Source organism: Mixophyes fleayi, chromosome 1, assembly GCF_038048845.1.
Source record: "Mixophyes fleayi isolate aMixFle1 chromosome 1, aMixFle1.hap1, whole genome shotgun sequence".
Taxonomy (NCBI): Eukaryota; Metazoa; Chordata; class Amphibia; order Anura; family Limnodynastidae; genus Mixophyes; species Mixophyes fleayi.
Window position 1 is genome coordinate 168,105,245 of NC_134402.1, and position 22,004 is coordinate 168,127,248.

Sequence of the window (22,004 nt, forward strand, 5' to 3'; positions counted from 1 at the left end):
ACTGAAGAAAACATAAAATTGACAACATGTCATTCTACACACGCAGAGGCAAGGAAAGAATCAGGCCTTCGTTTTTCTGTATGAGTCCCAGTTCTGCAACTGTCAGTGAGACATTATCTTTTAAGGTTTGTCATGACGATACTTGTCATTTTGACTCAAAAAGAGGTGCAAAAAAAGTTTTATCTGTAAAAGCCAAGCTGGAAAAAAAACAGTAAGGCAGTAGAAGAAACTATATGTTTAGAAATGTCACAAATCCCTGAGGAGAGTCTATCCACGAGTGCTATGTCTAAGTCTATCTCTAATAAGTTACCTTTGTATCAGCTAAGTGAAAAGTTATTTTTTTGTCCATATATTAGTTATATTGTGTATTGTACAGTATTGTATGTACAGTATTAACACACTAAATGGGTAAACAGTGATTAATAATAAAACTAAATACATGAATAAATTATGTCAAAAGAGTTTGCACTTCTCAACAAGTTAAAAAAAATAAGTTAAACACTGCTGGTCATTGTAGTGCCACACTAATTAAAAGTTTAAACTGTGTGTGGTCCAAAAAAATAAATATTTTTTTTAGGATTTGTTTGCTATTTACCAGTGAAGGTTTTAAAGCACATGTCAGCTGAAAAAAGAGGGTTTCAAAACAAACAAAAACAAATGTATTTTCTGGTAACTGTAGTACCACACCTTGTGGATCACTCAGTTTTGAATTGGGTGTGTTCCAGAAACTTTTATTGTTTACCTGAATGCTGAGAGAAGCTAGGTTTCATATCTAATAGCCTTTGAGCATGCCGCCATCCGAGCCAAGTGGCCACCTGGGTCTTGGTCCGAATATCTGGCTCCCAACTGTCGAAGTCAGCAAATTGGATAAAGTCATTTCAATTAAAGTCTAGCAAACCTGGTTGTCTTTGTCTGAAAAGATGCGTACGGTACGCTATGACGTACAAGGGCACGCTACGGCGTGAAAGGGCGTACGCATCCACTGCACGTGGCAGCAACAGTAATTGGTCTTTTACCATACATTCGCACAAACACGCATACGCAACCTCGATGCTCTTGACCCTGCCTCTCTGTCCTCCTCTCTCGATACCCTCCTTTCTCCCCTTTCCTCCCAGGCCTGCCCCAACCAGGCGGTCTCCCTCTACAATCACACCCTCACCTCCGCTCTGGACGCGGTTGCCCCTGCCCACTCCGTCCACCCCAGCTGCTCCAAACCCCAACCCTGGCACTCCAAATTTACCCGCTTCCTCCAAAAATGCTCCCGTTCTGCCGAACGTCACTGGAGAAAATCCCGCTCCCTGGCTGACTTCCTCCACTTTAAATTCATCCTTTCATCCTACAGCTCTGCCCTCTCACTCGCTAAACAATCTTTCTTTAAATCCCTCATCTCTTCCCAGTCCTCTAACCCCCGCCGCCTCTTTGCCACCTTTAGCACTCTCCTGGCCCCCTCCCCTCCCCCCCACCCCCTCCTCCCTGACTGCCTCTGATTTCGCCTCCTTCTTCTCCTCTAAAATCGAGGCCATCCGACTTGAAATCTCCTCCTCCACTCTCTCTTCCACCCCTCCCACTCTTCTGTCCTCCCCCCCAACCACCTTCCCCTCCACTCCTTCCGTCCCACCACCGGCGAGGAAGTCCACTCTCTCATTTTATCATCCCCCCCCACTACCTGCCCCCTGGATCCCATCCCCTCCCACCTTCTTCGCTCCCTTTCCCCCACCACCTGCTCCCACCTCGCTCACCTCTTTAATCCCTCCCTCTCCACTGGCATCTTCCCCTCCTCCATCAAACATGCTCTCGTATCCCCCATTCTTAAGAAACCTAATCTCGACTCCACTTCTCTCTCGAACTATCGCCCCATATCTCTTCTCCCATTTGCCTCCAAAATTCTTGAGAGGCTCGTCTGCAGCCGTCTCACCTCCTACCTTTCTGAATACTCCCTCCTTGATCCTCTCCAGTCTGGTTTCCGCCCCCTCCACTCCACTGAAACTGCCCTGGCTAAAGTCACCAATGACCTCCTCTCTGCAAAAGCCAGGGGCCACTTCTCCCTTCTCATCCTCCTTGACCTCTCTGCAGCCTTTGACACCGTTGACCACCTCCTCCTCCTTCACACCCTCCAGTCTTTCGGCCTCTCCGGCCCAGTCCTGTCCTGGTTCACCTCTTACCTTACTCACCGTTCCTTCTCTGTCACCACCTCTGGGTCTCTCTCCCCCCCATCCACCCTTCCAGTCGGGGTCCCTCAGGGCTCTGTTCTGGGACCCTTACTCTTCTCTCTATACACCTCCTCCCTGGGTGAACTCATCAGCTCCTTCGGCTTCAGCTACCACCTTTACGCTGACGACACTCAACTATACCTCTCCTCTCCTGATCTCTCTCCCTCCCTCCTCTCTAGGGTGTCCGCCTGCCTCTCTGCCATCTCCTCCTGGATGTCCTCTCGATTCCTCAAACTTAACCTTGCCAAAACTGAGCTCATAGTTTTTCCTCCCTCTCATACCCCATCCCCTTCTGACCTCTCCATCACTGTCGACAACACCTCTATCTCCCCTGTCCCCCAACTTCGCTGCCTTGGTGTCATCCTCGACTCCTCTCTCTCCTTTGGCCCCCACATCCTCTCTCTTGCTAAATCCTGTCGCTTCCAGCTGCGCAACATCGCTCGCATCCGGCCCTTCCTCTCCCAAGATGCCACCAAATGCCTTATCCACTCTCTGATCATCTCCCGCCTGGACTACTGCAACCTCCTCCTCACTGGCCTCCCCCACTCTCATCTCGATCCCCTTCGATCCGTCCTTAACGCTGCAGCTAGGCTTATTTTCCTCTCTCGCCGCTCCTCTTTTGTCTCCCCCCTCTACCTAGCCCTTCACTGGCTCCCATTCCCCTTCAGAATCCTCTTTAAGCTCCTCACACTCACCTACAAGGCCCTCGCCAACTCCACTGCGCCCTACATCTCCACCCTCCTCTCTATTCATGCTCCATCCCGCCCTCTCCGTTCTGCCTCTGACCGTCGCCTCTCTTCCCCCCTTATAACCTCCTCCCACGCGCGTATCCAAGACTTCGCCCGCGCTGCCCCCCTCCACTGGAACAAGCTCCCTCCCTCCATCAGAACTTCCCCTAATCTATCCAGCTTCAAACGGGCCCTAAAAACCCACCTTTTTCTTAAAGCCTTTCTGTCTCCCACTTAACTTCCTACCTTATCTTCTGCCTCTGTCCCCCTACTCTCCCTCTCTCCCCTGCGTCTCTCTGTCTGTCCACCCCTCCCCTTAGATTGTACGCTCCTCTGAGCAGGGCCATCTCTCCTCCTGTTTCCACCACTTCTAACTCTGCTCTCCAGCTACTTAGCCCTCCTCCTCAAAGGTCCTCCACCCCACATCCACTTTCGCTCCCTCCTCCCCCCTGGGGGTCTCCCTGTCTTCCACGCCCCCCTTCTTGGGCCCCGTCATTTTCGGATCCTCCCTCCCCCTTCCCCGCCCTCTCTAGCTGTGCATTGAGCGTACTGAGTTGCTGTGTTTACTGTACTGTGCTGTCTCCCATTGTATTGTGATTTTGTTTGTCTCTGTACGGCGCTGCGGATGCCTTGTAGCGCCTTATAAATAAATATTAATAATAATAATAATAATACTTATAAAATAGTACACATTAATGGTAGTTGCAACACATAGTCAGTTATGTCGAAATATAGTAGTATTTACATGTTATATCAGAGTTACATGCATATTAGTGAAATACACAGAACGGGTTAAAGGAATAACCTCATGAGTGGTATCATAATGAACCTTGTTACATATCCTACTGTTTGGTTCACTCTGCGAGGGAATCGCAGAGTGCATACGCAAGTTATGAATGATAGGGAATTATGAACTACTTAAGACTAAGGAATCCTGGCGGGAAGAGCAGAGCATACCCCCTGCAGAGATGACCCCCTCCTTTGGATTCCTTAGGATGAACCAGCCAATGATTGACGACCCCTTGGACATTCCTGAGACCTGGACCAATAGATGCAAGCTATACCATCTTCATTGTATTACTGTATTTGATTGTGTATATAAGCAGCAGCTTGTGATCCAGATTGCAGACATCTTGTCCCCAGACTTCAGAATTGAATGACTGCACTGGATCCAGAGCGCCTGCGATAAGTAACGACTGTATTTACTATTACTTCGCTTGAGCATATTATTCCACTTATTGCGAATAAATCTTTGTGCTTTGGAAACACAAATCGAGGTTCGACAATCGTTATTGGTTAGCGACAATACGCACATAACAATTTGGGGGCTCGTGAGCTTTGGAGGTTTCGTTGCCGATGATACGCAAGACCAACGGATTTCGGTTCCTCAACAAAGGGTGGAGACGCGTCATAAACGGGTAAGAACGCATTGTGTTCAAAACCTGAATTTTACTTTGTGTTGTGAAACCGAATGTCCGTTTTGCATTATCTAGGGCACGCTAACTAGAACCTAGGGACAAAAGAGAAAACTGTTTCTTTTTTCTGTCATTGTGCGTTTTAACTGTATTGCATTGCTTAGCGTATGTGTATTTCCTGCTGTGCGTACGCGAACTTCCGGTAGACTTGCCACGTGGTTAAACAATCGTTTTGATAGTTATTGTACATGTATAGTATAATTACTTGTGAAAGCCTCTGAGATATTATTACTGTTGTTGGGAACTTTTGATTTTCTGCGCAGAAAAGGTGTATAGTGTGTGATGTTGTAACGTAGATACACTGTTTTATTGTGGATTGTGCTCAGTTGCTGTCTGACGAGGCGGATTGCCCAACTGAAGGACGGTATACAGGGCAGGTATACCGAATGCGAAAACCGGGTTTTCGCAAAGCGCTACCAATAGATCGCAAGGTTTGCTAATAATTAGTATTGGTAGGCAGTGCGATCCAATCGCACCGTTAGTGCGAATTGATGAAGCAGCTAGGAGGAATTATACTGGAAAGGCAGGTTGATTGTATTAACTTGCGCTCCCAGCGATAATAAACTCAGCAGATTTTTGTGGTTGAGCCAGGGTATCGAGGAGCTGATAGCCCTTGGGGCCCACAGTGATATTTCTGTATTAGGGATCCTCGCCAGGGGCGAGAAAAGCGAGTGAACGCGGCTAAAGGAAATACGTTCACCGAGTATTATAGATCTCTAGCGGTGAGTATAGCAACAGAGTTGAAATTATTAGGTGGAAAGAACAGAGCATTGTGGTGTGTCTGTGTTTCACATTTGGCCGGAAGGAACAGAGCATTGCGGTGTGTCTGTGTTCCGGGTAGAAGGTATATTGTTCAACATGGGTGCTAAGCATACGCTAGAGAAGGTCAGTGTACTGCCTAAGGAAGGCCCTATTGGTTCAGCGAAGTTTCTCATGTATAAGAAATATGGTGCATACGCAACTGTGTATTGTGACACGTGGGTCAAGATGACCAAAACTTGTGATAGGCCTTTCCCAACAATAGGAAGTTTTAATGCAGAGGTACTAAATACCGTAAAAGATAAAGTATGGTTGATTACCTCAACGAAAGTGAGGAATAAACATAATGATTGTTTAAAATTGTGGCAAATGGAAAGTAACACGTGGCAGAGCAGCGAATGCAAACCGGAAGTAGGCGTGACGAAAAGCGCGCGCAAGGCGGATGTAACCGTTGCGAAGCGTGGCGAACTCAGCGCAAGCGCGCCCCCGCCACCTTATGTGGCGGGAGGGGTAAGTACAGCCGTTGTTAAAACTGAAAATAGAAAAATTGCTAAGTTGTATCCTGTTTTAAACCAGTTTAAATCAAGTGTATCTGAAAGTGAAGATGAACCCACTGTGATTTCGGCCATTGCCCATGCCGTTAGTGTACTAGAGGCTCAGCGCAAGTATGAGAAAATGGCTGAGATAGGTGAGAGTAGCGTGATCACTAGGAGTGAAAGCGTTCTAAATCTAGGACCAGTAAATCCTGTAGTGTCTCCTGAAGTCAGTGTACCAGAGGGTGCGTTCCCGGTCCGCACAATATCAGTTCCCAATGGGAAACCGGATAAGGATGGTGTAGTTCCTTTAAGAAATGTTACAATGCATTGTCCCTGGACTAGATCAGAATTACGTTCCATTATGACTGAATTCCCAGATCCTAGAAAAGAGTTAGCTAAATGTCAGAAATTTGTTAAAGATTTAGGAAATGCTCACGAACCAACCAGTAAGGATTGGCGGGTAGTGTTGAGGGCGTGTCTTCCTCCCAATACTAACATACAAAAATTTATTGAAGATTGTTTGCTGGAGGAAGATGAAACCTTGACTGATGAGATTAACCAACGGAATATAGAACAAATTGTCAAACACTTAGCCATCTGTTTTCCAGTAGTAGTAAATTGGAGTAAGATTTTCACCATTAAACAAAAGGATAGTGAAACTGCCTCAGATTACTTTGCTAGAGCTATAACAGCGATCGCACGATTTACTGGGATATCCAACATAACATCACAGAGAGGTAGCTGTAGGAGTACTGATGGATGGCCTTAGAGAAAATTTAAAGACGAGAGTACAAACCACATTACCTAATTGGAGAGGCGTCACGGTAGACTCTCTTAGGGAGTCTGCTGTGGAGCATGACAAAAACCTTTTTAGAAAAAGGGAGGAGAAAAGTGATAGGTTAATGATGGTAAGTATACAGGCTCTAGAAAAGGTGCATACACGACCACCAGCATACAACCCATATAACAGGAAACCTAAAGTGATCAGGTGTTTTAACTGTAACGAGGAAGGACATTACGCTAGAGAGTGTAAAAAGGAAAGACTCAATACACAGAGAGGTGGGTCACATAGATATCCTCCAAGGAGGGATTCACATAGACTAGAAGACTCACATCTACCCGCGCATATTACGGCAGCAAATGCTGCGCGGGAAATCAATAGTCAGCGGTAGGGGTCAGGTCATACCTGTAGTCTACAGCCAGTGAGGTTAACTGAGAGTCAGAGTGAAGAACCAACAATGATAGTTGACATAGCTGGTAGGAAACAAACTTTTCTTGTAGATACAGGGGCGGCCCGATCTGTGATAACCTCTCCTTTCAACCTACAGGTGACCAGTAAAACTATTCCAGCTATGGGGGTAACGGGAAAAGTGTTACATTATCCTCTAACTAAACCCGCCGAAGTTACTATCGGGCCTCTGCATACTAAGCATTCGTTTCTCTTGGCTGCAGCAGCTCCTACTAACTTGCTAGGGAGAGACTTGTTATGTAAAATGGGATGTGTCATATACTGTATTTCTGATGGTGTGTTCTTAGATATGCCGGAGAAGGTAGCACATGAGGTACAGGATATATTGGACACCCCTCAAAGGTTAATGTTACACTCTACTGTTATAGAACAAAGTCCATCTCAAGTAAAGGGGATGTTGCTGGGAATACCAGGTTCCCTATGGACCAGAGATGGACAGGACACTGGACTGATGGCAAACGTAGCCCCTGTCATGGTCAATCTAAAAAGTGGTAGGATAGCTCCAAAAATCCCACAGTATCCATTAAAACCGGAGGTGGAACTAGGGGTATATCCTGTTATTGAGAGGCTGTTACAACAAGGGATTTTAATTCGTACAGCCAGTACAGCAAATAGTCCCATTTTCCCTGTGAAGAAGAGTAGGGGGAGGGGCTATAGATTAGTCCAGGACTTAAGGGGAATTAACAAAGTTGTTGAGAGCCAATTCCCCGTAGTGCCGAATCCAGCTGTCATCCTCATGCAGATTCCACCGTCTGCCAGTCATTTTACTGTCATTGATCTATGTTCTGCTTTCTTCTCAGTCCCTCTTCACCCTGACTGCCAATACCTTTTTGCATTCTCCTACAGGGGAGTGCAATACACATGGACCAGACTACCCCAGGGGTTCATTGACAGCCCCAGTATTTTCTCCCAAGCCTTACATGACTGTTTGCAATCCTTTCAACCCCACAATGGGTCTGTTCTAATTCAATATGTGGACGATTTGTTGTTGTGCTCTGATTCTTTTATGTCATGTTTGCATGATACTAAATTGTTGTTGCTTCATCTTTCACAAACAGGGCACAAGGTGGCAAAGGATAAATTACAGCCATGTCAGACTAAGGTCAAATACTTAGGACACTGCCTCACTAAGGGGCTAAGACACCTGACAACCGACAGAATTGAGGCCATACAACACATGACCCTGCCGCAGAGCCAGAAGCAGATTTGTACTTTCTTGGGGATGTGTGGATACTGTAGGTCCTGGATCCCAGGTTTTTCTATTCTGGCATTACCATTGCAGGAGCTAGTCTCTTCCTCAAAACCAGAGCGTGTTGTACACACAGAAGAGTCAGAGCAAGCGTTCTTTAACCTTAAAGATAGTCTGACAAAAGCACCTGCATTGGGAATACCTGATTATGAAAAGCCTTTTGAGCTATTTTGTACAGAAGCTGATGGCTGTGCAGCAGGTGTCCTCGCACAGAAACATGGTGACGCTAGCAGACCGGTAGCATACTACAGTGCACAATTAGACAATGTGGCAAGGTCACTCCCAACATGTCTCAGAAGTGTAGCAGCAACGGCCCTTTTATTAAGTAAGAGCGAAGATGTAGTATTAGGTCATAATTCAACCATCTATACATCCCATGCTGTATCAGCTCTGTTAAATTCAGCCCAAACCAGACATGTTTCTTCAGCTAGATTCACAAAATGGGAACTAGCCCTGATGGCACCCTCAAACATCACCATCAAACGATGTAACACCTTAAATCCAGCTACATACCTTCCGTATGTGTCTCAAGAGACACAAAGGGTGGGAGGTGAGGAGACCCTGGTTGATGATGAGTTAGGCAAGAGTACTGACACGCATGACTGTATGGAACACCTTAATCAGACCTTTACTGCAAGGCCCGACATACGTGACACCCCCTTAGAAAATGTAGATTTTACGTTTTATACAGACGGAAGTTGCCATAGACAGACAGAGACAGGAGAGCTATGTACTGGTTACGCTGTTGTAGACGATCAGGATGTGGTAGAAGCTGAACCCCTTGGTCCACCTCACTCAGCCCAGGTGGCGGAACTAGTAGCACTAAGGAGAGCGTGTGAATTGGCAGAGGGTAAATCAGCCAATATATATACTGACTCTAGGTACGCCTTCGGGGTAGTGCACGATTTTGGGGCCCTTTGCAGTCTTAGAAACTTTACGACAGCAGCAGGTACACCAGTAGCACACTCACAACACATAAAAGGACTTCTGACAGCGATACAGTTACCCAAAACAGTAGCCGTCATAAAGTGCAAAGAGCATACCTTTTAAGAAGACCCAGTGTCATTGGGCAACAACAGGGCAGACGAAGCTGCTAAATGGGCAGCAGGGCAACCTATGACTGTATCGACCAAGACTATGATGGTTTTTCAGACATTAGACACGCAGAAATTAATTGAAATGCAAGATTTGTGTTCCCTGCAGGAGAAGGCGATCTAGAAGGCGAAGGGATGTGGTCAAGAGTCCTCAGGACTCTGGAGGGATGGACAAGGTAAGCCTGTAGCTCCCCGAACATACTATCCAAGCCTGGCTGAAGCAGCACACGGCCTGACTCACCTGGGTAAAGAAGGTATGTGCAAACTGGTGAGAGCATACTGGTGTGCTCCCGGATTTTCCTCTCAAGCTGGTAAGAAAGCAATGTCATGTCTTACTTGTTTGAGGAAAAATGTTGGGAAAACTATTCCAACTGAGCCATCCCACATCCCTCCTACAGACGGACCTTTTCAGGTAATACAAATTGACTATATCCAATTACCACCGTGCAGGAATCTAAAGTATGTGTTAGTGTGCATTGATGTGTTTTCCGGTTGGGTAGAAGCATATCCGGCAGCCACTAATACTGCTGTGTTCACTGCAAAGAAAATTGTACAAGACTTTGTGTGTAGGTTCGGTATCCCTAGAATCATTGAAAGTGATAGGGGTACCCATTTTACTGGTGATATCTTCCAAAATATGTGTAAACTCATGGGAATCAGTAGCAGACTTCACACCCCTTACCGACCACAAGCCAGTGGTAAGGTGGAGAGAGCAAATGGTACTATAAAGAACAAACTAGGTAAGATAATGGCTGAAACTGGGTTGGCATGGCCTGAGGCTTTGCCGTTGGTCCTCCACAGCATTCGAACCACTCCTAGACCTCCTCTTAATCTGTCCCCCTTTGAGATACTGTTCGGACGACAACCTCATTTGATCGTGAGTCCACAAGACGACTTAAAGTGTAATAATGAAGTGACTGTACAATATCTTATAAGAATGAGTAGACAGCTGAAACAACAACAACAAAAACTAAAAATGCTGTCACCTGGTATGCCAGAGACGAACTGTCATGATGTTGAACCTGGAGACTATGTTATGATCCGCAATTTCTTACGTTCAGGTTGTTTAACAGACCGTTGGGAAGGCCCGTACCAAGTGCTGCTGACCAGTACTACATCACTGAAGGTTGCAGAGAGAGACACTTGGGTCCATTCCACCCACTGCAGGAGAGTCCATAATCCGGAGAAAGTGCAAGACAAGACTCAGACCGACGACATAGAGCTGTCACTCGTAAGCCTGTTCCGGGAGACCTAAAGCCTGCAGTTGAGACACCTGAACCAGAGACGTTGCCTCAGAACTACCTTTCCAGCGATGGAGTGGCGGTTTTTGTTTTTCTTTTGTTCCAGGATTTTCTTTGTTTCTACTTTTTCTAGGACATTCTATTTTTGTGAAGGAGGATGGAGGACGGAGGAGAGTTCTGGGAGTGATACGGATGAAATGGAGGCCGAAGAAAAGTTAATAGGATATCCTGAGCAGCCCATTATCAAACTTGGTCCAGGGGTTATGAAAAGGTCTGCTAGCTCAGGAACTCGGAGGCAGTGTGAGGGGCTATTGTCTGATGAGTATTGTATCTGCAAGTTCTGCAACTCCCTAGTTGAAGAGAGATGCATCCAACGATGCCAGTCCCCCAGTACTCTGAATATAGGCGGGCATCCTTTGGAGGATTATCACTCCCTGGTGGGTAAGGTGCTAAACCAAACCGAGTGTTGGGTGTGCTCTCACGTGCCTCAAGGGCAGCATAACATAGGACTAGTGCCATTCCCTCTAAACATATCCGAAGTACTCGAATTAAGGGGTGGGAGGCCCATAGAAGGGAGGTACAATAACACTAGGTCCCCTAGTCTGACGCTTCGACAATACTCCATAGGCAGATCTTTGCTGTGCCTAAACATATCTCACGCAAAGCGCCTGGAGAATTGGGAGGCTGACCTATCAGATCAGACAATGGCTCGCCACACTCATTTTAGAGAGAGACTCACAAGGTCACTACTAGGCAGGAATATTGATGGAAGTCACAAGTTAGGGCGTATAACCAAACATAAGAAGGTATCCATTGGAAAAGTCTCTACAGATAAATGTGAAAATGTCATTAATGCCGACACATGTCTAGAGCAGATGGAGACACTAGGCATGGGTAGTTTTATCAAAACTCTGTGTGACATAATTCATGGGCATACCATCCCTTATGTTCTCCCTGAGGATGTGTACTTTGTGGAAGAAAAGCTTATTCCTGGGTGACTCCGAGTTCCAAAGGCTTGTGTTTCTTAGCTAAACTGGTTCCTGAAGTCATGACTATTACTCATGAAGAAATGGTTGATATTCACAAGACTACATCACCACCATACATACACACACAGTATGAACACCGTGGCAAAAGAAATATGATTCCTGGTGAGGAACCCATAGCTACAAAATTGATTAGCGAAACTACTGGTTTCCAAGTTATGGTTGCTCTAGATCTCACCAGGACCGCTCGGGGAACATTAAACTTTAAATATATCCAAGACCTAGCTAAATTAATAGATAATATCACTGAGATGTATGATGACACTTTCAGGTATACTGGAAGGGAGCTACAAGCGTACAAGAAGGAGTTGGTGCAACATAGACTGGTACTAAATTATCTCACCTCTATTACTGGTGGGTACTGTGTGACACTGGCCACCCAGTTCGGTGTCAAATGTTGCACGTACATTACTAATAATACTGATGACCCTAAAGAGGTTATAGACCGGAAGATGGATGAAATTTTGCAGCTGAAATGGGAATTTCGAAAGAGCCATAATTCTTCGTTATATGAGGTCGGGGAAAAGGTGGCGGGTTGGTTCTCATGGTTGAACCCAGCAAAATGGTTCTCCGGTCTGGGGGAGTGGGTACAGGAAATGATTGCGAGTGTAGGTAAGCTACTTCTCCTTATACTGGGTGTCATCTTAGCAATTGGTTTAGTTGTCAAATGTGTTCCTACTGTGTTGAAGTGTGGAAAACGGTCTTATGGGAGTAACACTGAGAAAGAGACTGAAAGGGTGGTACCAGATACTGAGATCATGGTCTGTGAAGAAGTATTGTATAATCCTGAACTTGAAACGGTGATTGGGTGATAGTTTATTACACTATCAAAGGGTGGAACTGTCGAAGTCAGCAAATTGGATAAAGTCATTTCAATTAAAGTCTAGCAAACCTGGTTGTCTTTGTCTGAAAAGATGCGTACGGTACGCTACGACGTACAAGGGCACGCTACGGCGTGAAAGGGCGTACGCATCCACTGCATGTGGCAGCAACAGTAATTGGTCTTTTACCATACATTCGCACAAACACGCATACTTATAAAATAGTACACATTAATGGTAGTTGCAACACATAGTCAGTTATGTCGAAATATAGTAGTATTTATATGTTATATCAGAGTTACATGCATATTAGTGAAATACACAGAACGGGTTAAAGGAATAACCTCATGAGTGGTATCATAATGAACCTTGTTACATATCCTACTGTTTGGTTCACTCTGCGAGGGAATCGCAGAGTGCATACGCAAGTTATGAATGATAGGGAATTATGAACTACTTAAGACTAAGGTATCCTGGCGGGAAGAGCAGAGCATACCCCCTGCAGAGATGACCCCCTCCTTTGGATTCCTTAGGATGAACCAGCCAATGATTGACGACCCCTTGGACATTCCTGAGACCTGGACCAATAGATGCAAGCTATACCATCTTCATTGTATTACTGTATTTGATTGTGTATATAAGCAGCAGCTTGTGATCCAGAGTGCAGACATCTTGTCCCCAGACTTCAGGATTGAATGACTGCACTGGATCCAGAGCGCCTGCGATAAGTAACGACTGTATTTACTATTACTTCGCTTGAGCATATTATTCCACTTATTGCGAATAAATCGTTGTGCTTTGGAAACACAAATCGAGGTTCGACAATCGTTATTGGTTAGCGACAATACGCACATAACACTATCTTTCAGGAAAAGCACAGCGAACCTATATAGACGTAGATGAGGACCAGGCTGCGATTATCAGCTGCTAAAAAATGCTATTTTAGCGAAGGTTGGAGTCACCGGAGCAGGGGAGGCCCAACATTATCATGACTGGAGACTCTCCAAAGATTTACCAGTTCGGGCTTAGCTTGCTGAACTTGGTAGAACATTAAAGAAGTGCTTATAGCCAGAAAAGAACACTGCGACCAGAATGATCGAAATTCTGGCCATTGACCATTGTATTCAGGGTATGGACTGAGGGCTCCTAAGGTGGGCACTGCAGGTGGATCCTCAGTCATATGAGGAATGGCTGCTGTAGTGGAGAGATACAGCGCCTTGCAGCATATGCCAAAACCCCCGTTGCCCGCTCCAAAGTTTGTGCCTCGGTCAAAATCTGGCAGTGGACCGGTATGTTGGTGAGGAGAAACTGCTTGATAAAAAGGCAGCCAAACCTGCATTAAGTCCAATCTGCTTCAAGAGCAAAGAGCCTGGACATTTGAGGGCTCAGTGCCCAACATTAGTAGAGCCTATGGATTGTTCACTAGTGCACAACCAAGCTATCTGAGCTGCTGTACAATGAGTCTGGTTACCAGGAAGTCCTGCTTGTTCCGCGTGACTGTGTTTGTGAATCACCATGTTGTGCTGGCTCTGGTAGATTCGGATAGTGAACTGTCCTTTTCCAGCTCCATATTACCAGAGAAACTGACGAATAATCTACCCAAAGTGAAGGTACTCTGTGTCCATGGGACTGCTGAGGACTATGACAGAGCTCTTTTGCCTATTACTGTGAATGGAAAGACAGTAACCGTAGTAGCGGCCGTTGCCCCAAAACTGCTATACCCTTTAACCCTGCGCATAGATTTTCCACTGTTCAAGCAGATCCTCCAGAAGCAAATCCAGCCGGACACGTCGGTAATTGAAGCACCGGTCAAAAGTCCAGCCTTGATGGAGTAGCTTGAGGGAACAGAAAATGGAGAGCGCCAGGATCTACTACGAAACCTGAACCAGACAATTCAGGAAAATACACCTCCTAAGAGGTGGGAGCATAGACAAAGGAGAGCTGCACAAGTATCAATGCAGAACCAGACCCTGGCATTGTTCGTTGGCGAGACCTCGGGTGAAGGGGCTACGCCTCCCAATGAGGACTCAGACTGGGCAGGATTGTCTAACTTGTTTCCACTAAGAGACTTTGGGCGAGACCAATTTGGAGATGTTGCCTTAGCTAATGTCTATAAGAATGTGGCTGAGATTAATGGGGTAGAGAAGGCTAACAAGCCTGCAGAAGGTATTGCCTATTATATGGTAATTAATACTCTGTTGTATAGAGTTGCTAATGTACAGGGTAGAACTGTAGTGCAATTGTTAGTACCACAAATCCATACATCACTTGTTCTCAAAGCTGCGCATACACATCTGTGTGGGGGGCACTCGGGGGAAGATAAAACATGGGAGCGGATATTGCTCAGGTTCTATTGGCCAGGAGTGTACAAGGTAATAAAAAGGTTTTGCCGGACGTGTCCAGTATGTCAGAGAACATGTCCGAAGCCAGACTATCGGGCCCCGCTAGTTCCCATCCCTGTAGTGCAGACCGTGTTTGAGCGCATTGGTATGGATTTGGTAGGCCCATTAGAGAAGTTGGCCCGCAGCCATCAGTATGTATTGGTCATAGTGGACTATGCCACCAGGTATCCCGAGGCTATACCTTTGGACAATAGAAAGTCCAGTACAATAGCAAAAGAACTCCTTCTGTATTGTACCAGGTTGGGTATCCCAAAGAAATCTTGACTGATCAGGGTACTCCCTTTATGTCCCATCAAATGAAAGAGCAATTCCGGTTGTTAAAAGTAGAAACGTTGCTCACATCAGTATATCACCCGCAGACTGGGTTGGTGGAACATTTTAATAGAGCACTCAAACATATGGTGAGGAAGGCAGTGGTACAGGAAAAACAGGACTGGGATGTGCTATTACCATATTTAATGTTCGCAGTGAGGGAGGTGCCTCAAGCTGAATTGTTGTATGGCAGGCAACCAAAGGGCATTTTGGATGTCCTCAAGGAGGACTGTGAGCAACAGAGTCCAAAAGAACCCAATGTGTTCCAGTTTGTGTCCCAGTTGTAGGACATGTTGGGGAAGATCACCCCTTTGGTACAACAACATATGCATGAGGCACAAACGAGACAAAAAAGAAACTACTATAAGTCAGCTGTAGTTAGGGCTTTCCAACCAGGTGACAAAGTTCTGGTCCTGGTACCCACACAAGAGAGAAAGCTCTTCACTCATTAACAGGGGCCATATGAGCTGATTGAGACTGTGGGTCCTGTTAATTATAAAGTTGTCGAAGTCAGTAAATTGGATAAAGTCATTTCAATTAAAGTCTAGCAAACTTGATTGTTGTCACTCACCGGACTGTGAGTGCTTCTTCCCGGACATTTAGGAACCGTGGCCGTCCTCCATCTTGAGGGACTGCGCATGCGCAGCCCTTTCTAATCCTTCAGTGTATGTTCCTTTAACTTAATTGGCAGATCAGGCAACACTCCCTATATTAAGCACCTGTGGTCAACACCACGTTGCCTGATCTTGGAGTCTCATTCCCCATGAGTCTCTGAAGGTGTTTCCTCGTTTATTCAGCGCTGCTGATTCCTGTGGTTTCCAAACCACTTCTACCTCTGTGGTTTCCAAACCACTTCTACTACTGTGGTTCCCATACCACATCTACCCTTCTGTGTATCATCGTGACTGTGAGCTGATTCCTATCCGCTGCCTCCGTGCACTACAGTCTTCTAACCACTTCAACTCTACCATGTATTATTGGGACTGTTAGCTGATTCCTATCCGCTGCCTCCGTGCACTACAGTCTTCAATCCACATCCACTCACCTGTTCATCATCGTGACTGTTAGCTGATTCCTATCCGCTGCCTCCGTGCACTACAGTCTTCAACCTGCAACTCGTCTGTGTTTCATCGTGACTGTTAGCTGATTCCTATCCGCTGCCTCCGTGCACTACAGTCTTCAACCTGCAACTCGTCTGTGTTTCATCGTGACTGTTTGGCTGATTCCTATCCGCTGCCTCTGTGCGCTTCAGTCTTCAGTTCATCTCAACTCTCCCGTGTTTCCTCGAGACTGCTGCCACTATTGCTATCCGCTACTCTCCGTGATCAACAGTTCCAGTTCAACTCTGCTCTCCCGTGTGCCATCGTTACTGCACCTGCTGGTTGCTATTGGCTACCTCCGTGTGTCCGCAGAGACCTGCTGCTGCTACTCCTCAGCTCTACTCATCCATCTACTGCTGATCCGCTCTCCACGCTTTCCTGTGTTCCCGCTGGTCTCTACCCGCCTGTCAGCATTGGATTCGTGTCTCTCTACTTTCCCCTCTGCTAGACCATCGCCATTCTCCAGGGTCCTCCAGGAGTCCAGTTCCACGCTCTACTGATTCCTGTATATTTGTTTCCCTGCTGGTCTACCTACCTGTGCGCTGCACCTACTAGACCACCGCTTCACCCATCCAGGGACTTTGTTTCCTGCCGGCCTCCGGCCGTTCAGGTATCTCTGCACTCCTGTCTGACTGCCTGCTTCTGAACCACGGTATGCATACTTCTCATTGACTGTGCTGGTGTATTGCATATCTTGCTGGACTGTGTTGGTTCTCCTCTGGAGTTTGCTATCCGCTGAGTCTATTGCCATCATTGACTGTGTTATCTCGTGCCGGATTACTTCAAGAGACTTTCTATTATTGCAGTGCTGTTCAGTCATATATATATATATATTGTGCATATTACTGTGGATCAAGTTTAAGGTGCCCGTGTATATCTTGTGTTGCAGTCTCTCCCCGTGCACCTCCTCACATATATATTTCAGTGGTACAACTTGCTAGTGGCAGACCACTGATCCCTGTTTCCAGTATCACCTGTTCCAGTATCCTCTCACATAGCAGTGGTACAACTTGCTAAACGCAGACCACTGACTCCCCGGATACCTCCACTTGGATTCCATTCCTTCACTCAGACAGCGGTACAACTTGCTATCTGCAGACCGCTGACTCTCATCACCTCCTCGTTTCTGTTGGACATTCCTCCTCACTATAGCAGTGGTACAACTTGCTACCGCAGACCACTGACTACCTGCACGTGTCCTTTGTCCATACAGTTCCTTGTGTATTATTACCTCCATATTGCCAGTGCTGCTAGTCATAGACTTTCCTGAGCATCTCATCATCTGCTATTTCCTGTTCCGTGATCACCCTGCTACCAGAGTACCATATTACCATCTATACTGCTCTGGTAAGCCTATCACCTGGTGATCCCTGGGTAAAGACTCCTAGTGCCCGTGACAGTAAGATCAGGCCATGACAGACCCAGATACGGAACCTACCGCTAAAGAGATGCTGCAGCATCTGGTCAGCCGTGTGGAGCAACAGGATGCTCGCCAACAGCTGTTACTTCAATGTTACCAATCGTTAACCTCCCAAGGAACATCTGGACAGACTGTTACAACTAATATTGAAGCTCCTGTGCTTTCCTCCGTTTCCCCAGTGCCATCCCAGGTGTCTACAGCTTCCACGCTTCACCTGCCTACTCCGTCAAAATACGACGGGGACCCCAAAACTTGTAGGGGTTTCCTTAACCAATGTTCAGTCCATTTTGAGCTCCAACCTCAAAATTTTTCTACCCATCGTTCCAGAGTGGCCTATCTTATCTCATTGTTTTCTGGACAAGCCCTGGCTTGGGCCTCCCCTCTGTGGGAAAGAAACGATCCAATACTACAAGATAGTGCCAAATTCATTTCCACGTTCCGAAGTGTGTTCGATGAACCAGGTCGTGTGACCTCCGCTGCTTCCAGCATTCTTCGTTTGCGACAAGGCTCCCATACAGTAGGCCAGTATGTCATTCAATTTAGGATCTTAGCCTCTGAACTTCAGTGGAACACTGAAGCATTAGTTGCCGCCTTCTGGCAGGGGCTCTCCGATAAAATTAAAGATGCACTGACTACCCAAGAGCTTCCTTCGTCACTAGAAGATTTGATCTCTCTTTGCCATCGTGTAGATATGAGATTTCGTGAAAGAGAGTCTGAGAAAACAACTGCTGTTAAAGCACCTCTTCGTTCAACCCCTCAATTTCGTCCAGCTTCACCCTCTGTGATTCCCATGGAGATAGGACGATCCAAATTATCTTCAGAGGAGAGGAAACGAAGAGTAAAGAATAGACTCTGTATCTATTGTGCTGATTCCACGCATATGCTCAGCTCTTGTCCTAAGAGTTCGGGAAATGCCAGGCCCTAACTAGTTCTGGAGAGGTGAAGTTAGGGTCCCTGGAGTCCTCTCCATCGTCTATGAAATCTAAAGTCTGCGCTTTTGATGTTACGATTTCCTTTGCTACCAAATCCTTTGAGTCACAGGCATTGATTGATTCTGGAGCAGCAGGAAATTTCATTTCTAAATCACTAGTGAATCAATGGTCTCTACCAGTGATTACTTTAAAAACACCCATTACTGTGACGGCTATAGATGGATCACGTCTCATCAATGGTCTCATCACCCAGAGTACGTCTCCAGTAACACTTCAGATTGGTGTACTACACCATGAAGAAATTTCGTTTTTAATTCTTCCAGTTACGACAAGTCCGATTGTCTTAGGCCTTCCATGGCTTCAGTGTCACTCTCCCCAGATTGACTGGCACACCCCTCAAGTTACGTCTTGGGGGTCTGAATGTCACCATCGTTGCCTTTCCCAAGTTATTCCTCTTAAAGTACAGCAATCTTCCATCTCATCTTCCTCCCCGGGACTCCCTCCTCAGTATGCTTCATTTGCCGATGTGTTTGATAAAGCTCAGTCTGAACGTCTTCCTCCTCATCGTTCTTGGGATTGTCCGATCGACCTTCTACCTGGCAAGACTCCTCCCAGGGGTCGGGTCTATCCACTCTCGTTACCTGAAACTCAAGCCACATCTGAGTACATACAGGAGAATCTCCAGCGTGGGTTTATTCGACCTTCCACCTCTCCCGCTGGAGCTGGGTTCTTCTTCGTCAAAAAGAAGGATGGATCACTACGCCCTTGCATAGATTTTCGTGGACTCAACGCCATTACTATCAAGAATCGGTATCCCATTCCGCTGATCACTGAGCTATTCGATCGCATCAAGGGAGCTCGGATATTTACTAAGTTGGATCTTCGTGGTGCCTACAATTTAATTAGAATCCGTTCCGGTGACGAATGGAAGACAGCGTTCAACACCAGAGATGGGCATTACGAATATCTAGTAATGCCTTTCGGGCTGTGTAATGCCCCCGCTGTTTTCCAAGGCTTCATCAATGAGATCTTTCGGGACTTATTATATGTATGTGTCGTTGTCTACCTGGACGACATATTGATCTTTTCACAGGACCTGCCTTCTCATCACCAACGTGTGGCAGAGGTCCTCTCCAGACTACGGAAAAATTCATTGTTCTGTAAATTGGAAAAATGTTCATTCGAGTTGCCCCAGATTCCATTCTTGGGGTATATAGTTTCCGGAGTTGGCCTGAAGATGGATCCAGACAAAGTAAATGCTGTATTACATTGGCCCCAGCCAACTACTCTTCGTGCCATCCAGCGTTTTTTAGGTTTTGCCAATTACTATAGACGCTTCATTCAAGACTTTTCATCCATTGCATCTCCTATTGTGGCCCTGACTCGGAAAGGGGCTAATACTAAGCAATGGTCATCTGAGGCTCTCCAAGCCTTTCAAATTCTCAAAGAGTCCTTCTCGTCTGCTCCCATTCTTCGACAGCCTGATGTGACACTCCCCTTCTTCCTAGAAGTAGATGCCTCTAATGTGGGCTTAGGAGCCATTCTCTCCCAACGCTCGGAGCAACAAAAATTACATCCTTGTGCCTTCTACTCTCGGGGTCTTCTGCCCGCAGAGAAAAATTATACAATCGGGGACAAGGAGTTGCTGGCCATCAAAGCTGCATTAGAGGAATGGAGATACTTGTTGGAAGGAGCTCGCCATCCGGTGACGATCTTTACGGATCATAAGAACTTGTCATATCTGCAATCTGCCCAATGCTTGAACCCTCGTCAAGCAAGATGGTCTCTTTTCTTTTCCCGTTTTGAATTAATTATAACCTTCAAACCAGCCGCTAAGAACAAGAAAGCTGACGCTCTATCTCGAGCTTTTGTGACGTCCTCTGATGTAGAAGAGGTTCCCAACCATGCTATTCTAGACCCCAAATGTATTTCACTGGCTGCTTCATCCACCAAAATGCTACCATTTGGGAAAACCCTCGTGCCTCCTACTCTGAGGAGGAAAATCCTTTCGTGGTTCCATGCCTCTCGTTTTTCTGGACACGCCGGTGAACACAAGACCTTTGAGATTCTCTCTCGAAGTTACTGGTGGCCTTCAATGAGGAGAGACGTCAAAGAGTTTATTGCTTCCTGTGATTTATGTTCTCAGTTCAAATCCTCCCGCAGAACTCCAGCAGGGTTGCTGCGACCACTACCCATTCCGTCCAAGCCTTGGACCCATATTAGTATGGATTTCGTTACTGATTTGCCACCAAGTAAGAATCACAATACTATTTGGGTAGTGGTAGACAGATTTTCTAAGATGGCTCATTTCGTCCCTCTGTCTGGTTTACCTTCCTCGTCTACTCTGGCTGAACATTTCATTAAAGAAATCTTCCGCATCCATGGATGTCCGTCTGAGATTGTGTCAGATAGAGGAGTACAATTCGTTTCCAGATTCTGGCGGGCCCTTTGTAAAACCTTGGGCATACGATTAGCACTCTCATCTTCTTACCATCCGCAATCTAACGGACAAACGGAACAAGTCAATCAAGATCTGGAGACTTTTATAAGGATGTTCTCTTCAGCCAATCAAGACAACTGGGTAGAATTGCTTCCTTGGGCTGAATTCGCCCATAACAACATGTACCATGAGTCATCATCCAAAACTCCATTCTTTGTGGTCTACGGTCACCATCCGTCTTTTCCGGAATTTCCTGCCCTCCCGCCCACCCAAGTTCCTGCTGTGGAGACTGCTTGTCAGATATCTGGTCTCAGGTCAAAACCTGTTTAAAGAAGACATCTAACAAATATAAGTCTTTCGCAGATAAGAAGAGGCGGGCTATTCCACCACTAAAAATTGGAGATCGTGTCTGTTTATCTACCAAAAAAATTTGTTTGAAGGTTCCATCTATGAAATTCGCCCCTCGTTTTATTGGTCCATATAGGATCATTCAAGTTATCAATCCAGTATGTGTTAAACTTCTTCTTCCTAAGAATCTTCGGATTTCCAATGCCTTCCATGTGTCCTTGCTCAAACCTCTCATCATCAACCGTTTCTCGACTCCTCCCTCAGCACCGCAGCCAGTTCAAGTTCATCAGGAGGAGGATTTTGAGATTACTGAGGTATTGGATGCAAAAATTTCGCGAGGAGTTCTCCGTTTCCTCGTTCATTGGAAGGGCTTTGGTCCTGAAGAGCGCTCATGGATCAAAGCTGAAGATCTTAATGCTCCTGCCCTTCTGAAGAAGTTTTATTCCAAAAATCCGGACAAGCCCGGTTCCAGGCGTTCTGTGCCCACCTTTAAAAGGGGGGGTACTGTCACTCACCGGACTGTGAGTGCTTCTTCCCGGACATTTAGGAACCGTGGCCGTCCTCCATCCTGAGGGACTGCGCATGCGCAGCCCTTTCTAATCCTTCAGTGTATGTTCCTTTAACTTAATTGGCAGATCAGGC